The sequence below is a fragment of the Lates calcarifer genome, linkage group LG24, assembly GCF_001640805.2.
Source record: "Lates calcarifer isolate ASB-BC8 linkage group LG24, TLL_Latcal_v3, whole genome shotgun sequence".
Classification (NCBI taxonomy): domain Eukaryota; kingdom Metazoa; phylum Chordata; class Actinopteri; family Centropomidae; genus Lates; species Lates calcarifer.
This window is the reverse complement of record NC_066856.1, coordinates 8,480,178-8,497,334: the sequence shown is the minus strand read 5'-3', so window position 1 is coordinate 8,497,334 and position 17,157 is coordinate 8,480,178. Positions and strand designations below refer to the sequence as shown.

The 17,157-nt window shown below is 42.3% G+C and overlaps 1 protein-coding gene across 3 annotated transcripts in view; it reads right to left on the bottom strand.

Annotated features, from left to right (window-relative positions):
• Window positions 1–17,157, bottom strand: part of zfhx4 (zinc finger homeobox 4) — an 81,294-nt gene that overhangs the window by 19,579 nt on the left and 44,558 nt on the right. The gene's annotated exons all lie outside the window — the stretch shown is intronic.

Here is a 17,157-nt window from a genome sequence, read left to right as displayed (position 1 = left end):
GCACTATTCAAAAAAATTTATGTAAAGGCAATGTGTAATAATGTTTATTTCTCCATATAATTTCTTTAAAATAAAGGTAAATTCTTTCCCCCATGTTCTTTCTTTAAATAATTTAATCATTATTTTGGGTCAGGCAAATGTTTATATTAAAACATATTAAAAAGTTATGCATTCTACTTTATTAACAAACTAACATTATCATATAGCTTACAACACCCATTCTATGCCATAAATTAAATACATATTAAAGTAAATACATGTTATGTGTGTATATAAGTATATACATATAATACATATATGTTTATAGATGTCATGTCAGTGTATTTCTGTATATATCTGCAAAAAATGTCCGTGCATGCACACACACATGCACAGGCACACAAATAACACACACACGCGTGCAGCTCTGTACTATTAGCAGATTAGCCTGCCCATCTCTGAGAGTTCAGCCCCTTGTTTGATAATTCTGTGTATCTGCAGTGTTCTGCCAGTGGATTAAAGTGTGTGTGTGTGTGTGGTATGTGTGTGTGCGCTATGTGTGTGTGTACAAGTGTGTATGTGTGTATATGTGTCGCCAGCACAAGCTAACACTAATCCTAGCCGAGCCCCAGCGATCCCTTTCATCCAGCCATCATTTGTCTCCGGCTGGGCTGATGTCACTTTGTAATGAATTTTGAGCAGTCTGAGAGAGGCCAGATAACCAGGCATGCACACTCACAATCGCACACACACACAACACACACATTACAAACATATATACACACATAGCCTATATATATATATATACTACCCTCCTCCATCTCATGGCTAACTCACACAAATGCAAAATCAAACAGAAACACTTGCGCATAGGTGTCAAATCATAGACATGCAGTATCATATTCACACACACACACACACACACACAGACAGCAAAACCGTTAAAAATTTCATGTCTTCTAAATGGGGGGAAGGGGGGGGTCTCTTTCACCACAAACCCCTCACTCTGCTGGAGAATGAAACCGTTATATGTGTCTGTGTGCATGTGTGTTTGTGTGAGTGTGTGTAAAAAAGCTGCGCTCATCAATCCCGCACTGCCTTAATAACCATATTTTACAACACACACACACACACATGCACTCACACAGAGTCATATTCATAGAAATCAGGCAAAGGGTGCATTGAGGTCAGCTTGCATTTGCATACAATCACTTTGGCCATTGTATGACGAGCACAAGCGGTCTGCAAAAACCCCCCTCGGAAACATGATATGATTAACCCTTTCACATAAAGTGGGGGTGTGCGCACACGCACACAACCAAAGACAGACGCACAAAGACACAGACAGACGCACAGACTAAGCAGTGGCGCCGTTGCTTTAAGCGCCAACACATTAAGTGGACATTATATACAGCATGAAATTTTCATGGCAGATGCTGGCATGTGATTGAGGAGGAAAATTGTGGTTGTGTGTGTGTGTGGTTGTATTCATGAACACTGTTGTATTTTTGCATTTGCACATTCATGTGAGTACTGTACGCATTTTTCACATGTATACACAGTCTATGTCAAGGTGTATGTAACCGTCCTTGTACCTGTGTGTGTCTGTGTGTGTGTGTGTGTGTGAAATGAGGAGAGACTGGGGCAGCACTCTGCTCCTGATGTTTTATTAATATGTCGGTGACAACGGGGATGAAATATCTCCTGTCAGCCAAGAGAGCCCGGACTGCAGAAATTGCAGTTTTCACTGCTGGTGCTGCAGCGTCCATCTTTGTATTTTAATTCACCCCACCTTCATTGAGAGGGAAAGAGGAAGGATAGAGTGTGTGTGCACATGGGTGTCAATGTTGCGCATGTTGTGGGTTTGAAAGTCCATCATCACTGGTTTATCTTTTCTCTACACTTGACTTTTGTTCGATGCCAAGGAAAAGCAAATGGCACAAATTGAACAGCATGTTTCACAGAAGACTGAGAAAAGAAGAGGAGGGAGAAGGGTTGAGATAGAGAGGAAATAAAAGCTCTTGTATATATATATTGTGTGTGTGTGTATATATATATATATATATATATATATATATATATATATATATATATTTTTTTTTTTTTTTTTTTTTTTTTCCAGATAACAGGCTATAACAGGTTAATTGTATAAGCTAAAATAAGTTCATCTTTATCACTATCTGTTACCTTTATTTGTTTGATTCTACTTGATATTTACATTTTTACATTAGCCAATTAAAGTGGGTAAACAGCAAATTAAACACTCAGTTTTCCTTAAGGAGGACGGTGGGGAGAGGGGGATATGCGTCTGTGAAAGTGGTCATAGTTGCAGCCAGTACTTGATCATAACATGACTAAATCCATCCACCATCTTAGCTGACCTCTAGGGGGCACTCTACCTGTAGTTAGATAGGACACAAGAGGAATAGGAGACAATGAACAGAGAGAAGGAAAGAGAGGAAGGAATGAGGGTGAAGAGTGGGTGAAGAAAGAGAAAAAGAGGGAGGAGAGGAGAGGAGGGGTGATCATCTGGGCCTCATCAGTGTTTTTTTTTTTCACTCCTTTTCCCTTCTAGTCGGTTAGATCTGTGGTGAGCGTGTGTGTGCGTGCGTGCATACGGGGAATGTGTTTCCACACTGAGGACATTCCCAGACGAGCTCTCTCAATACATCAGCACAGTGTCTGCCCTCTGACTGACCCTGACAGTTACACACCACATGAGTGTGTATGTGAGTGCGCGTGCGCCCGCGTGTGTGCGCACATGTTTGAGTGTGTTTGTGTGGATGTGCGCCATTGATCAAGTGAGTGAGACAGTGACTGCATGTGTTTGCATGTGAGTTGTCATGTGCAAGTGTGTGTGTGTGCGTGTGTGAGAGGGGAAGAGAGAGAGAGAGAGAAGGAGAGAGAAAGAGAGAGAGGGTTCTGCGGCAGGGACTCTTAACCATCAACTTAATCGCTACCAGAGGACGCACAGAGCAAAACTTTCGCAGTCACCTTCCACTGCCTCTGTGCATACACACACACATACACACACACACACACACACACACACACACACACACACAGGGAATGGGTCAGGCTGTGGAGGGTGTGTGATTTTGGCAGCCTGGTGGGACTCTCTTTGATGTGGGTCGGTCGGAACATTAAAGCTGGCCGGTGAGCTCGAGCTAACCACAGACCATGGGTCCGATTACCCTGCAACCAACACCAGCCTATATTTAACCGTTAGAGAGGAAGAATAATTAAGTGACTCTTGATCAGGGATACAGGCAAATCAGTCTGGTTTTACATTTAACTATTAATTGGAAGCAAGTGTAACCAGTTAGCTTCCTGGATGAATAACTCTCTTGTTTATCCAATAAATAACTCCTGAAATCCCCAAACACTATTTGGTTTTCACGATCTTAGAAGAAAACAAAATGTTCCAAATTATTTCAAAACAAAAAGATTTTACAGTCACTCATGTTATTAGACAGAAAAAAACAAGTTCAGGACAGATAGATGGAGGAAGATAGAGATAAAGATATATAGAAAGAGATGTTTGGAAAGAAAAAATGGAGGAATAGACATACGGGAGATGGAGGCAATGGAGGATGTATTGAAAGTGTGTGTGTGTGTGTGTGCCTTCTAGCTGTATAATGACCTGCTCTGAGATCACTCTCTCCCCCTCCCGACTGCCCCTAAGGGCCCATAACCACCATGCCGGGTCATTATGTGCCCGGTGGAGGACTCAGTTGTACAGCACACAACCATAGAGCAATGCCACGCCGGGAAACTGGACACGGAGGCTCCAAAATGGCTGAATTCATTAGCTGGGCCGAGCTGCCTCTAATTTGCTTCCTTAGGGCTAGGATGGTGCTCATTAAAGAGGTAAAGGAGTAAAAAAAAAATCCTCTTTTCTTACATTATTGTTTATCTTAAATCATAGACACCATGAAAGCGGAACATCAACTAAAACGATAATTGCTGCCAAAGAAAATATCATAAGAAATATATGAGAAATGCTAGAACAACTAGACTATATGGCTGTTATGATTCTATATGCTACATTATTATCAGTACTGTTGTGTTATATGTCTAAAAACATTAAAAAAGACTAGATATAGTCTTTGTCTGGTGTCTTTGTGGTAGTAATGCAGTCTTAATGTTTTGCGTAACACCCATGACTGCCATGTCTCCACCACTTAACTGTGATGTTGACGATGATTTCTTTGTACAACTCTGGTCATGTCCCCTGTGAGACGAGCAATAGGGGCCCTGTGATGTCACATTCCTGCGCCGCGCGCGTGGCTCTAGTTTGGCCTCTAGGTTTTGAAGGGGAAAGCTTTGAAACATTACACCATCCCACACAGTCACAGCCATGTGCACACGCACACACACACACACAGTCAAGGGCCAGTGGTAATACTGCCAGAGTAATAACCTTACAGACTTACTGATCTCCCTCCCTCCCGTTCTCTCACCCTCAAATCTTTATTTACCCTACTCTCCCTCTTTATCCCCCCTCTCTCCCCTCGTTCTCCCTGTACCTTTCCCCCCGAATTTCAGCGCGTTTAACAAGCATTTAGATCTTAACCAGATGTTGTTAATGTAGCATGTCTAAAATACTAAACATCAACCCAGCGGAGAGGGGCTACAGCTCCTGCACAGGGCCTGGGAATAACTGACACACACGCACACACACATGCACATGCTCACACACACACCTACACACGAAACCCTCTGCACATAACACACATTTACTCCCACACAGCGTTCAATGTATTTCACGCACAGAGGTCCACAGCCCACATGCTAACATGTAAATACACACACCAGCACAAGCAAACACACGTGTTTCCATCCATACACTCCAATCCACCCACACCCACCCCATTTATTATTACACCAGCAAAAAAAAATATCTATTGTTTCAGGTTGACTCTGAAAGCCAGACAATAGGATTGTCACATTTAATACGCTCCTGGTGTGAATGTCAATAAGTTGAACTGACAGAATAAGCTGAAAAAATGACTTTTGTGTAAAAATGCTTGTATCAGCAGCTCCAAATTTGCTTTGTTGTTGTCAATTACGACTTCCTGAGACACTTCATTGTATTTTCCTTCGCTCAAATTGCCCGCTTCGCTGTCTTGCAGGCGACTAACAAAACACCTATTACTCTTTTGAAAAAAAAAAAAGAGAAAAAGAAAATCATATGAATAAACATAGCCAAGATTAAAGGCTTGCGTGTCTTGCTTGCTGCGCAGACAGAAACTGTTGTTTCGTATTAAGAGGGGTTTCATTTTCGGAGCTGTGAGCACTGGGGGGGATGATGTTAATGATTCTTTAATAGCAAATACAAAAGGTTTTCACAGGACAAAAGTAAGGCTTCAAAAGGTTCAGTAGTGGAAAAAAATTGCTGCAACACCTGGCCTCATACAATGGCCTAGAACACCTACTGTACACCTCCACACGTGTGCATACACACACACACACACACACACACACACACACAAACACCTGCATCTTACACAACAGCCATATTGCATTTCGGCTGTTTGAATCACCTTAGGCTGAGTAGGTGAATTGAGGAGGCGGCACGGCAAGCTTACTGAGGGATTTAGGAATAATTTGAAAAGAAGATTCCTCTCCTCTGTTTCATCTCCCCCCATCTCTTTCTCTATTTTCTGTTTTTCCTGGTCTTTTATGATTCCTCAGTCCAATATTTATCTAGCCCCTGATTATAAACATCTGGCCGATGGGGCAGTCCACACAGCGGCAGCCGCAAAACACGCACACACACACACGCACTCTCTGAGAGTCACACACATAGTGGAAATATCACACACGCTCGCCAACGTGACCCTGTCAGGTCCAGAATGACGGAGGTGGGAGGGAGAAACAGAAAAGAGAGAAAGAGAGAGAGTCGGACCAGACAGAGACAGAGAGAGAACTAGGAGCTGAGGGTTAATGGCCTTCCCATCTCTGTGATAAGAATTCATTCTGTTCTATTACCAGCACTTATCTACAGAGGCTGCTGTCTTTCCCCTCTCTCTCCCTCAAAAACACACACATACACACACACAGGCATGCATGCACGCACACGCACGCACAGCGAGGGTCTGGGATCAATAGATGAACCTAATGAAGAAAGCAGCTGTTTCTCGGCATACCTGCTCAACTCTATCAGCCCAACAAGATCTCCCTGACGCATTCATCTGTCTATCTATCCAACCATTTGTCTATCCACCTATCTATCCATCTGTCCATCTATTTTTATATCTTTTCACACAGCTATCCATCCATATACCTATCCTATCTGTTCCCTCTTTGCCTCCATTTATCCCTCTATCTGTCCATCCATCACTACACTGGTAAACAAAGATACCAGGCAGGGTTGATATAGTTTCCAATTGACCAGACTGGTCCTTGTCATGTATTCAAGGTTTATCTATTTTTCGGGAAATAATACAAGGCCTGAAAACAGGGAATCTAATAAAATGGCTGCCATGGTTTAAGAGAATGGCTGAGTGTGTGTATGTGTGTGAGTGTGTCTATGCTTAAAATAGGCCTGTGACGGGCAGTGGCCAAATGGATAATGCTTAAACAGATCTTTATCCTATTGGGCTACTGTCCCGTTTTTAGCTGCATAAAAACCATCTGCTTTCAGCACCACCAAAAACAAGACTGTAATCCTGGATGGAAATCAAAGGAAAAGATCTGAGTAGATAGAAAGGACAGATAACTGTACGGTTATAAGATCAGAAAAAGTCATGTTGTAGTTTTCACCAATTAATTCCCTAAAAAAATGGCAATATAGTACAACAGAAACTTTAATCATCCTCATTTTAAAGAATTATAAGTTTATGATTTTTCTTTTTTTTTAATATATATATTTGTATACATGCTCTATTCAAAGTCTTGCTCATAGCTCAGGTAATGGCAAAAAATAAAAAATAAAAAGGCAAAAAATTACTTAAAGTCTCCATTCATTCTGTTCATTTTCAGTTCTTTTCTATGTCCACATTCCTTATTGATGGGGCTTCAGTTGAGTCTGCAGCAACGCATAGCTGCCATTAGCACATAACAATTTCATATAAGCCCGTGTGATGTGTCTTTTGTCACTGAAGAGTGTACAAAACAAAAATGTGTGCATCATCAGGGCCTTATTATGTGTTGAGGTTAGGAGGGATGGGAAGACTCTTCAACATAAGAAGAATAGTGTCACAGAAGAAAAAGAGAAATATCTTCAAACCCAATTATTCATTAGGTTGCTCTGAATCTTCTACAAAATGACCACATGGAACCTGTAATACATGGGCATGTATATTCACATGCAACACACACACACACAAATACACAGACCTGGGGCAACTGCCCCAGAGATGGTATTCACAGACGGTTACAAATAAGGAGTGTTGGCTTTCCTCTGACTTTCTCCAAAACATGCAAAAAATGTCCATTTCATTACTGGCTAAACAATGTCATATGGGCCCCCACTGGCCCTAATAGAAGCAGACAAAGACAGAGCAGCACACATATGCTTCGAATAAATCAGATTACTGAGGGAGAGTGGGGGATAGAACGAGTGAGAGAAAGAGGGAAAGAAAGAGAGACACCGCCAGACACTTAGAGGATTGACAATATTCCCTTTTCTTGCTACCTCCATCCCTCCCTTTCCCCCTCCTCTCCTTTCCTTCACTTACTTAAACCCCCCCACCCCCCAGCGGGATCTGTTTTAGATTTGAGCCAGTGCTAGAGCCATATCTCTACCTTATCTCTGCTAGCCGTCAGAAAACAGAAAGCTCCATGTTTCCATGCATTAGACTCCCGGCCCCTGACACGCCACTTGAAAATCTCACAGCCCCTCAAAATGGCTGAGCAGGAAAATAAAACAGCAAAGATATCATTTAATCAAATGAAATGCAGGTTACCGGGTTGCGTTGATATCATTTTTTGGAGTGCGCTCTGATACAGTGTCATATCAAAGAAAATGTCAGCTGTGAAAATTATGGAAATGCATTTTGGGATTGTGACAACAAATGTCACCCAAAACCTCCCAAAATGAGATCACTGTTTGAGAGCCACAAAGCATCATTAGATGTATTTGAAAAGCTATCAGAATTTGAGGGGCTGTGACATTTTTCACCCCCTGACCACCTCTGGGTATCGACCCCCATCAAGTTATCCCTTTGTGTTTTTGGCTCCAATTATGCCAAAGCACTTCTCTGATGACTGTAAAGGGAAGTATTGATTCTCCTTAAAGTTGTAACAAAAAAAGGAGAAAAGCATGGACAGGGTGAGGAATATGTTAACAATTTGAAGAAAAAAGAAAAATCAATATTCAAATGACTCCTTTTATTGATTTATAATTAAGTCTTAATTGTGGCTAGGCTTGGACTCTCAAACTGCCCTGTGACAATACCCAGGAAAGAAGATAGGGGAACATTATTGATACACTTTAACAGTGGTGGTCGCCCAGACATTGATTCAGCCGTTTTGCGGTGCCTTTGGCATGCTCTGAGGATCTAAATGCACGTGCATTTGAGGAAACACACACAAACCACTGAGAAGACTATGCACACACATGTGCATGCACAAACAAATACACACACCTAAGTGAACTAACACAGCATAATTAACCTTCATCTGGGAAAAGTCAGGGCTGACTTATCTGCAAACTTGACTCTGCATACGTGTGTGTGTCTGTATGAGAGTGTGTATGTATCTGTTGTAATTACACCATTAGGTGCGGAACTGATTAACTTCAAAATGGTTGGTGGGGGTATTATTTTGGACAAAAACAATGTGTGTGAAAAGAATGTGTGTGTGTGTATGCGTGTGAAATGTATGCTTATATAAGGTTATGTAGATTTTTATGTCTCACTATATTTATTTGAGTTGAGTGTGTGTTTGTTATTTCTTCATGTGCTTCAATCCATGTGGCAATATGTGAGTCTGTGTTCATGTTCAAATATATGTGTGTGTGTGTGTGTGTGTGTCTCTGTCCCCACGGGCCTAATCAGGTATCAGATACCTTTTGTTTTGGGAGCTCATTGATGGATGAAATCTTTATCTGTGCTATTGATCAGGAGGACGCAGGTCCTAAACTGTCTGTCTAGCTGCCTGCCTGCTCCAGCTCTAACAAGATTGCCAGGGCTGAGTATATCAGTTAACATTTAATCAATGGCAGCTTAAGACACTGGGGCTAAGGGAAAGAAGCCCCCCACTTCAGCCCCCTGCCCCAAACCATTACCCGGGATTGAGGGGGAACTATATGTGTGTGTGTGTGTGTGTGGGTTCAAGATGATTACAAGGGATTGGGTCTGGTTGATCACATGTCTTCAGGGGACAGAGGTGTGTGCATGTGTGCGTCAGTGTTTACAGGCATGCGAGTGCTGACTTGTCGATACATATTAATATGTCAAAAATGCCAGAGGGGGTGGTATGTGCTACGCTGCTTGTGCCGCTCTGAGGAAAACAGGAAAACTGAATGAAGCGACTGATGTGTTAGAAAAATCGTCATTCAAATCAAGTGAAGGCTTCAAATTGAATACGCCTGTGTGGAGAAAAAATAACACACACACACACACACACACACTGCAGTGGAAAGATAAGACATATCAGGAAATGTGTGATTTTTTTTTTCTGCTTCGCTTGCAAAAAGCCCCCTGATGGTAAAATGCAAAAAAAGGAGAGTCAGCAAAAAGGAAATATGATCAGTTAGACATTTTTTCTTGCTTTTAATTTTACCATCAGCTCATCTTACTGTAAATGAAACCCCATCAGATCTAAGAGGCAGTTCCTTCGTCTCCCATCTCCAATTTTTTCTTTCATTTTCTTATTCATGCTATCGCTTGACCTCATCATCATCAAATCTCATTTTGAGAGAATTAAAGATGTACTTACAGTACAGTACAGTACACTTTGCCTATGCACTGTGTGTGTGTGTGTAAGGTTCAGAAATGGTGTGTGTGCATCTGTCAGGAGGGTTACTCTGACTGGGGAAACCCCTCTCACGTCGTTGCCTTTCGTCCAAAGCCTGGGAGATTCCCACCACCAAAAATCAATGTGTGTGAGAGCATATGTGCGCCTGTGTGTGTGTGTGTCAAGGTTTTGTAAGACAAATCTCTCCAGCATGCGCCGCTTTAGTGCTATTGAACCAGGCTTCGATCACTCGGCCACTGTGAATAATGCAAGGGAGGCTACTGCTCACTTACAGCACAGGATGCTCACATGTGTGTATGTGTGTGTGCGCGCGTGCGTGTGTGTGTGTGACAGGATGGTCCTTTTTCCTTGTTGCAAATGTAACAGGGCAGTTCTTCGACGTTCCTCCACTTGGCCCTCTTAATCTCGTGTCAGATACAGGAACTCCCACATTGATACTGTCTCTTTGAGTGTGTGCGCCACATGTGCGTGCACAAGTGTGTACGCTAGAGGCTTCTACAGTAGACAGGAAGAGCTTAACTCAAGCAGACAGCTCAGGCCTGCACTTTGACACACCCTGACTCATTACATACAGCCAGCACACAGTGGAATATTGTCATTAAAAAAGACAATTAGATATGAAGTCAAGGGAGCATCACTTACGCACACATGGACACACACGCCTGCAAACACACAGCGCAGGAAATATAGGTGAACACGCTCTCGTCTTCATATCCCCAGGTATATGAAGCGGAGATATTAATAATAAGGATGTTACAGAGTAATTAAAATGATTCCAAATGATGAGCGTGTGTGTTTTTGTGTGTGTGTTTCTGTTAATTAAGCTGAATGATTTGATATGACACAAACCGTAATGCTTTAATGGTGTCCTATACTTGATGTGGCTGGAGGGGACAGTTGATGGGGCTATAGGGAGAGACAGGGTGACACACACACACACACACACACACACACACAAAAACAGATACAGCTGCTCATTGGCCCTGCCTAAGAGGAACATCTCTTTTTTCGACATAATTATCTGTGTCATCACTTATGAGGCAATTAAACAAACATCAGTTCCTATTTCCTCTCCCTCTGTCTCTCCTCTCTTCTTATTCCACTTCCTCATCCTCTTCTCTCCTGCCATCTGTGCTCCCATCGCTGCTCCTCTGCTCTTTTTATTTAATCTTCTCATTGCTCCTCTCCAACCACCACCCAGCCCCACCACCCTACCCCACCCCACCCACACCAACACATACCCCCCCCGAGCTCCCACCTCCGCTCCTCTTCCTCCCCTCCTGTGTGACTCCAGACAAGGTTTCAATTTCAGCATGCTGATTGTCTCATTGCCGACTCTATGCATGTCTAACACTTACTGGCACTCTGGGGACCAGCAATACACACCATAGAATGCCTATTACACTCCCACACGTTTCTGGCGAGTGTGTGTTTGTGTTTTGTGTGTGTGTGCGAGCATGTGTGTTTGTGTGCAAGGGGTGATGAGGGTGTAAAATGCCTATTACGCTGAGAGTCTGGTCTCTCTTACACTGGAGAGAATTCTCTGGCGCCTAAAGAGCAGAAAATTGCAACGCTCCTCTTCCTCACTCTCCATTAACCTGCTTTTGAAACAAAGGCCTGGCCAAGGTGTGTGTGTTTGTGTGTGCGTGTGTGTGTATCCTTGCCCATTAGCCTTATGTGCTATCATGAGTAAAGCATATTGTGGACCCAACCAAGCAGAAACACTGGTGTCTTTTCTGCATATACCTTGAATTCTCTTTGTTTTCTATTTCATCTAACTGCACTGTACAGGCTATGTTTTGCATGGTGCACTTTTTACATAACAGCACCTTCTGTTCATCTTTTTGTCTCTCTATTCAATCACCCAAAATTTATGAAATGTATATTTTTATGCCCCTAAATGAACTTGTCACTCATTTTTTTCTTCTTACTTTCCGTCATAAAAAATGGCAAAGGGAGATGCCATCTTATGAAGAGCTTCAAGATGACTAAAGCAGCAGGCATATTTGTATAATTTGCACAAAGACATCCACATCAAAGCACAAATCAAGACCCAAGCTCGTTCAATGGATTTTTATCAGTCTACCCATTTCTTGTTCTTTTTTTTCCCCAGCATCCTTTTTCCTCTCTCTGTCACATTCCTCTTTCTCTCTCTCTATTTTCAGAATGTTATTAGGACATGATAAAAGCAAAAGGGATGTCATGACACGGGACCCCCTGTTAGCATTAGGAGGTGGGAGAGAGAACGAACGAGAGAAGGAAGAAGGGGGTGGAGGGGTGGGGGGGGGGGAGAAAGATGAAAGAGATTTGTCTGGAAATGATTGCTCACAAGGCATTGATTCTCTGCTTTAATCTCACACAGTGTGCTCAAATTTCCTATTAGGGAGATGAAGAAAAGGAGAGAGAGGGAGATGGGTCTTATTCACATAGGTGGGGAGGTGAAACTTAGCATGTCTCTCAGTGTTTCTTTGAGCAGACAAAACATACATTTCCCTTATTCTGGAAAGAAAACCAATGTCCAGAATTTTTTTTTTCTTTTACGTGGGCTGTCTTGGTTTTAGGCCATTTGTCTACTGTAAGTAAACACGAGAGAGGAACAGCTATTGCCACTGAAACTGCTGGAGGGGCACACAGACACACACACACATAGGACAAGCCACTGACAGCTGCTATAGCTGCAAAGCTTCCTCCGGTTAGTGACGATTAGCCTTGGCTATTGGTAATCAATAGCTGCTATCAATTCCATACCTCTCATTGATGGATGAAGTAAAGGGAACAGAGAACAGAGTGAGAAAGAAGGGAGGAATAAAGGGAAAGAATCTGTTGCTGCTGCAGGGAATGGTAAAAATTCTACCTGACAATACTATCTCCTAACAAAATGTTTCTGCTGCTTTTTTTTTTCTTTGTGTGAGTGTGTATGTGTGTGTGTGTGTGTGCATACAGGCTGCCTTAAATGTCCATCTGTGAATTGTATCATCGCAGTCTGAGATTAGTGGCTGCTTGGACCCAGCGAGCGTATTGCCTGGTTACCGCGGCTCCGGCTCCACACAACCCTCCTCCCATCACCGGATTGTTTGTCTTAATGCTGTGTGACATGGCCCATTGTTTTGTCCATCTGTGGTTAAGAGTCAATGGACAGAGGGTGTATGAGGGTATCGAGGAGAGAAAAGAATGGAGGTGAGGGAGAAGAAAAATAAAGAAGAGCAGGGGTGAAAGGGGAGGGGGAGAGAAAAGGATGAAGGCAGGAAAAAAGGAGAGAAACAAGATGGGGCTGAGAGGTGAAAAAATATGGAAAGAGAAAGAGAGAACAGTAAAACATGCAACAACCCTGTGATTTCAATATGGTCCTTGGACTTTACATTCACCACTTCCTTTTTCAGGACCTTCAGTGGCTTTCAGTTCCATATGGAGTGGGGCCTTAAGCTCTTTGTGATATCACAGACGTGAAAGACGTCCTGGCCCTGTGACGCCAGTCCCCTCTTCAAAGGGTTAAGTCATATTTACTATGCGTCCTCAGAGCCCCACGGCTTTGTATTGTAAATAAGACTAATGTGGCATTGGTCAGGTATGCTAATTCAGATAATCAGCGCAATTTCTGTAAATTATAACTGTCAGTGTGGTGGGCACAGAACCTTGGCGGAAAACATGAGGGAACAATTTAGCCCGGGTAATACCCCTCCACCAAAGAGCTGCTCAACTCAAAGAAAAACAATCGGCCTGAGCCCATACCGCCTCGACACACCATTTCAAAAATAGTTTATGGTGAACGAGGCTCATTTTTTCAGAGGCACAAGTCAGCCTGCTGCCCTTTTTTTCTATGCACACACACAGACCACAAAGTAATTATAATTCGCTTGGATGGAATTATTCAAAAAATGACCACATCTTTTACTCGCTCAGCCATAGAGAATATGGTTTTGGGAAATTTGGGGTAAATTGCTACTTGCCGAAAATATAATAATATACATATATGAATGTGTCTTATTTTGATTTGACAAATGATTTAAAATGCAGTGTATTGTCTCCAACTAATTGCACAGCAATAAAAAAACTACATACTTTACAAAACTCCTCTTGGGTAAAATCACATCACTCTCATCAGAATAGTTCTCCCTAGGAACTGCATTTTACTCATGTTGGGCACATAAAATAACATTCCAAGTTTTTATTATGCGAGGAATGGATCCCGTGTGACCCAAATCTGTGGACTTTACCTTTTATGTAAGTAACTTCCTGTTTCACAATGAATGAGAAAGAAAAGGTCACAAATAATTTGTTAACTGTAGGTAATCAGCTGTGTGTAAGCAAATCAATATGCAATATAATTGGCTGCCTTAACCTATTTAAGCCAGTTCTAAACACAGATATCTAATAGATAAATGCATCAGGGAGATGGCATATGCAAAAGAAGCACAAAATGAGAGACTTAAAAAGGACAAAACTGTCCTTTGATGAGCCAGTCAGCTGGTCTCACCTTCTGCATTCTGACTTGAAAATGAAAATGGCCACCGCTGAGCTAACTCTAGCGGTTAGCTAGATCTGGGTGTGTGTTGCATCCTTTCTTTCACTCCTCCGGCCATCCGTGAATGTTTATGTAATGGCCACAAATTACTGAGACAAACCCTGGAAATAGACTTCTGTCTGAGGAGAGACCTTCTTGAAAAAAGAAGTGAACCGCTGGAATGGCAAAACCACCGCCACCACCCAGAGGAAAAAAAAAGTACAAGGAGTGAAAGTGAGGGAGGAGGGAAAACCTAATACCTCAAAAGATGCCTTGGTGTCATCACATCGAAATGCTCTTTGGGAAAAAGCGAAGCCCTTTCCCACACTGAAAACTGAATGATCGTTTTTTGTGTGATCGGTGCTTTGACTCAGTTCAGGCACACGCAGTTTAGGTTGGGTAAATTTGGAAACAAGAAATGTCAGCAGACTTGGAAACAAGCAAGATGGCACACTTGTTCTCTCCCCATATTCCATCACTTCCTGCTGGACAACGCACACACACACACACACACACACACACACACACACACACACACACACACACACACACATCTACATCCACACACAAGCACATATAGGGATGTTAAGTGTCCATTAGGCTCAGTTTTTAGCCTAGAGCTGCTATGTAAATGGTTAGCACAGCTACACTAATTTGACTGGGACTAAAAATGTCCTACAGCCTTATCACTCAGAGAAAACAAAAGGCTCTGGATACACACATGCACACACTCACATATACACACACATACACCCATATGCACACGATAAAAGTGTTATTGGTCTCTCTAAGTCAGAAGAGGTCTTTTGTTTAAAAGGGGGACTCAGACAAAGAGGGTCTTCTCCCTCCCTCTTTAATGCATGTTGGGTGGTGGCATGGGGGTGTTTAGAGGGATGGAGATGTGTGGGTGGTGGGGTGGTGGAGGGAGGGATGGTTGACAGGCTGGGCTCTCAGAAATAATTACCTCCATAAGATCCCATCTCCCTTTCCTTTTTGTGAGGGACAGAGGGAATGAAAGGGGAAAAAATGACAGAAAGTAAAGTATGCAGAAAAGGCCCTAGTGTTTCTGCTTGGTCTGGCTTATGAGGAGCTTTACACATGATGGAGCACAGGGCTAATGGGCGAGGATACACACATAGACAAACACACTTGTGCACACATACACACACCTCCCCACAGTGCTCTTTATGGCTAAACAAATGGTCAAATGCTTGAGACAGAGGCACTAACAGAGAAACAGTCAGAGGGAGAAAAATCACTATAACAACTAAACTTCAGAGACTGTTAATGTCTCCAAAAATCCAGCTAAACAAATTGTTCAAATTATAAAATCGATGATGGAATACCCATGACTCGCAATCTGTCATATTTTTCTTTTTCTGCTTGAATTTTACTAAGCAGCTCCATTCAGGGTGTAACTTCATTATAGAACAGAGAAGGGCACAAAAAAAATCTAATTTCTCTAACAACTTTTGGACGACCCTCAAAGCAAAATGGCCTCCAAGTCCTCCATGTTGAGAGGCAATTCATTTATGCTTGCTCTTCTGATGCAAACTGGCATTTTTTATAAACTCAATTTTCTTTAACACTTCTAATTGTACACAGAGAGAGACGATTTATCTCAGCAATGTGGGCACAGTGGGCTTTTTGTCTCTGAAGGACATAGCTGAGCGATCATGATAAAAAGTTTTTGCTGTACAGTCAGTCAGTGACAATTAGTGCCTACACATGGCTGAGTAGACAAGCGTGCACGCAAACCACACACGCTTCATTTTCACTTCACAATGCTGTTTACCTAGTGTAAAGGATAAGATGCCTGGACCCAGGTTTGGGGAATTACAGACTCAAAAAGCAAAGAGTGAAAGGTTCTCATATAAACATGCTCCAGCAAACACATGCATCGACATGCCCACAGTGCAGTCCAGCAGAAGTGTTGTTTGTACACTCCTGTCTTTGTTCAAAACACCTATACCCTTGCGGTGTGTCTCTGCAATACTGTATCCTTAATTAGGCCATAAAATCAGCATCAAAATTGTTTAATGAAAGCCATTCACATGTACATAAAGTCCAGAGCATTAGAACTCTTATTCCCAAATGGGCCTATAATTATCTGGCTTGGTGCCAGGTCCCAGGCTTTAAGAGAAAGATACCGGTCAGCACTTAAATTAATCTTTTTCATACCAGTCTCTAATGAACAGAAAGTGCTCGAGTCAGGAGTTGTAGCCCCAGAAAACTAACAGCACGCATACATGCACGCACACACAAATAGAGGGTCCTTAAACTGAACGCTGCCTGGAAATGTTGCCTACTATGGAGCCTTTTCCATTGGTGAAAACATTCACATCATCTATCACTATAGGAGCCTAAAGCAGCTATAATAAACCTTTTCTTCAACATAACATAACCTAGCAGGCAGTGTTAGCATGCCTTGTTGTGTAATCAGAAACACGAAGGGCTCAGCTGAAAAAAATCACACAAAAAAGAAAAAAAAAAAAACAATGCTCTTTGACTACAGAACTATAGAACAAGACTACAACCTCTATTTATTACATTAACTTTCAGAGTTTGATCTCTAGTTGACACACTCTCACTCCCCTCTCTGCCTACACCTGCCAAACGTGTACAGTCTACAAGGAAATTCCTTTGAAACATTTACCATGTACCTTGTGAAAGAATACTGTTGTTCACTAAAAATTATATAGAGTGGGCAAAAGGAGGGCATCCAAAAAAAGTGGCTTAACATTTTGGAC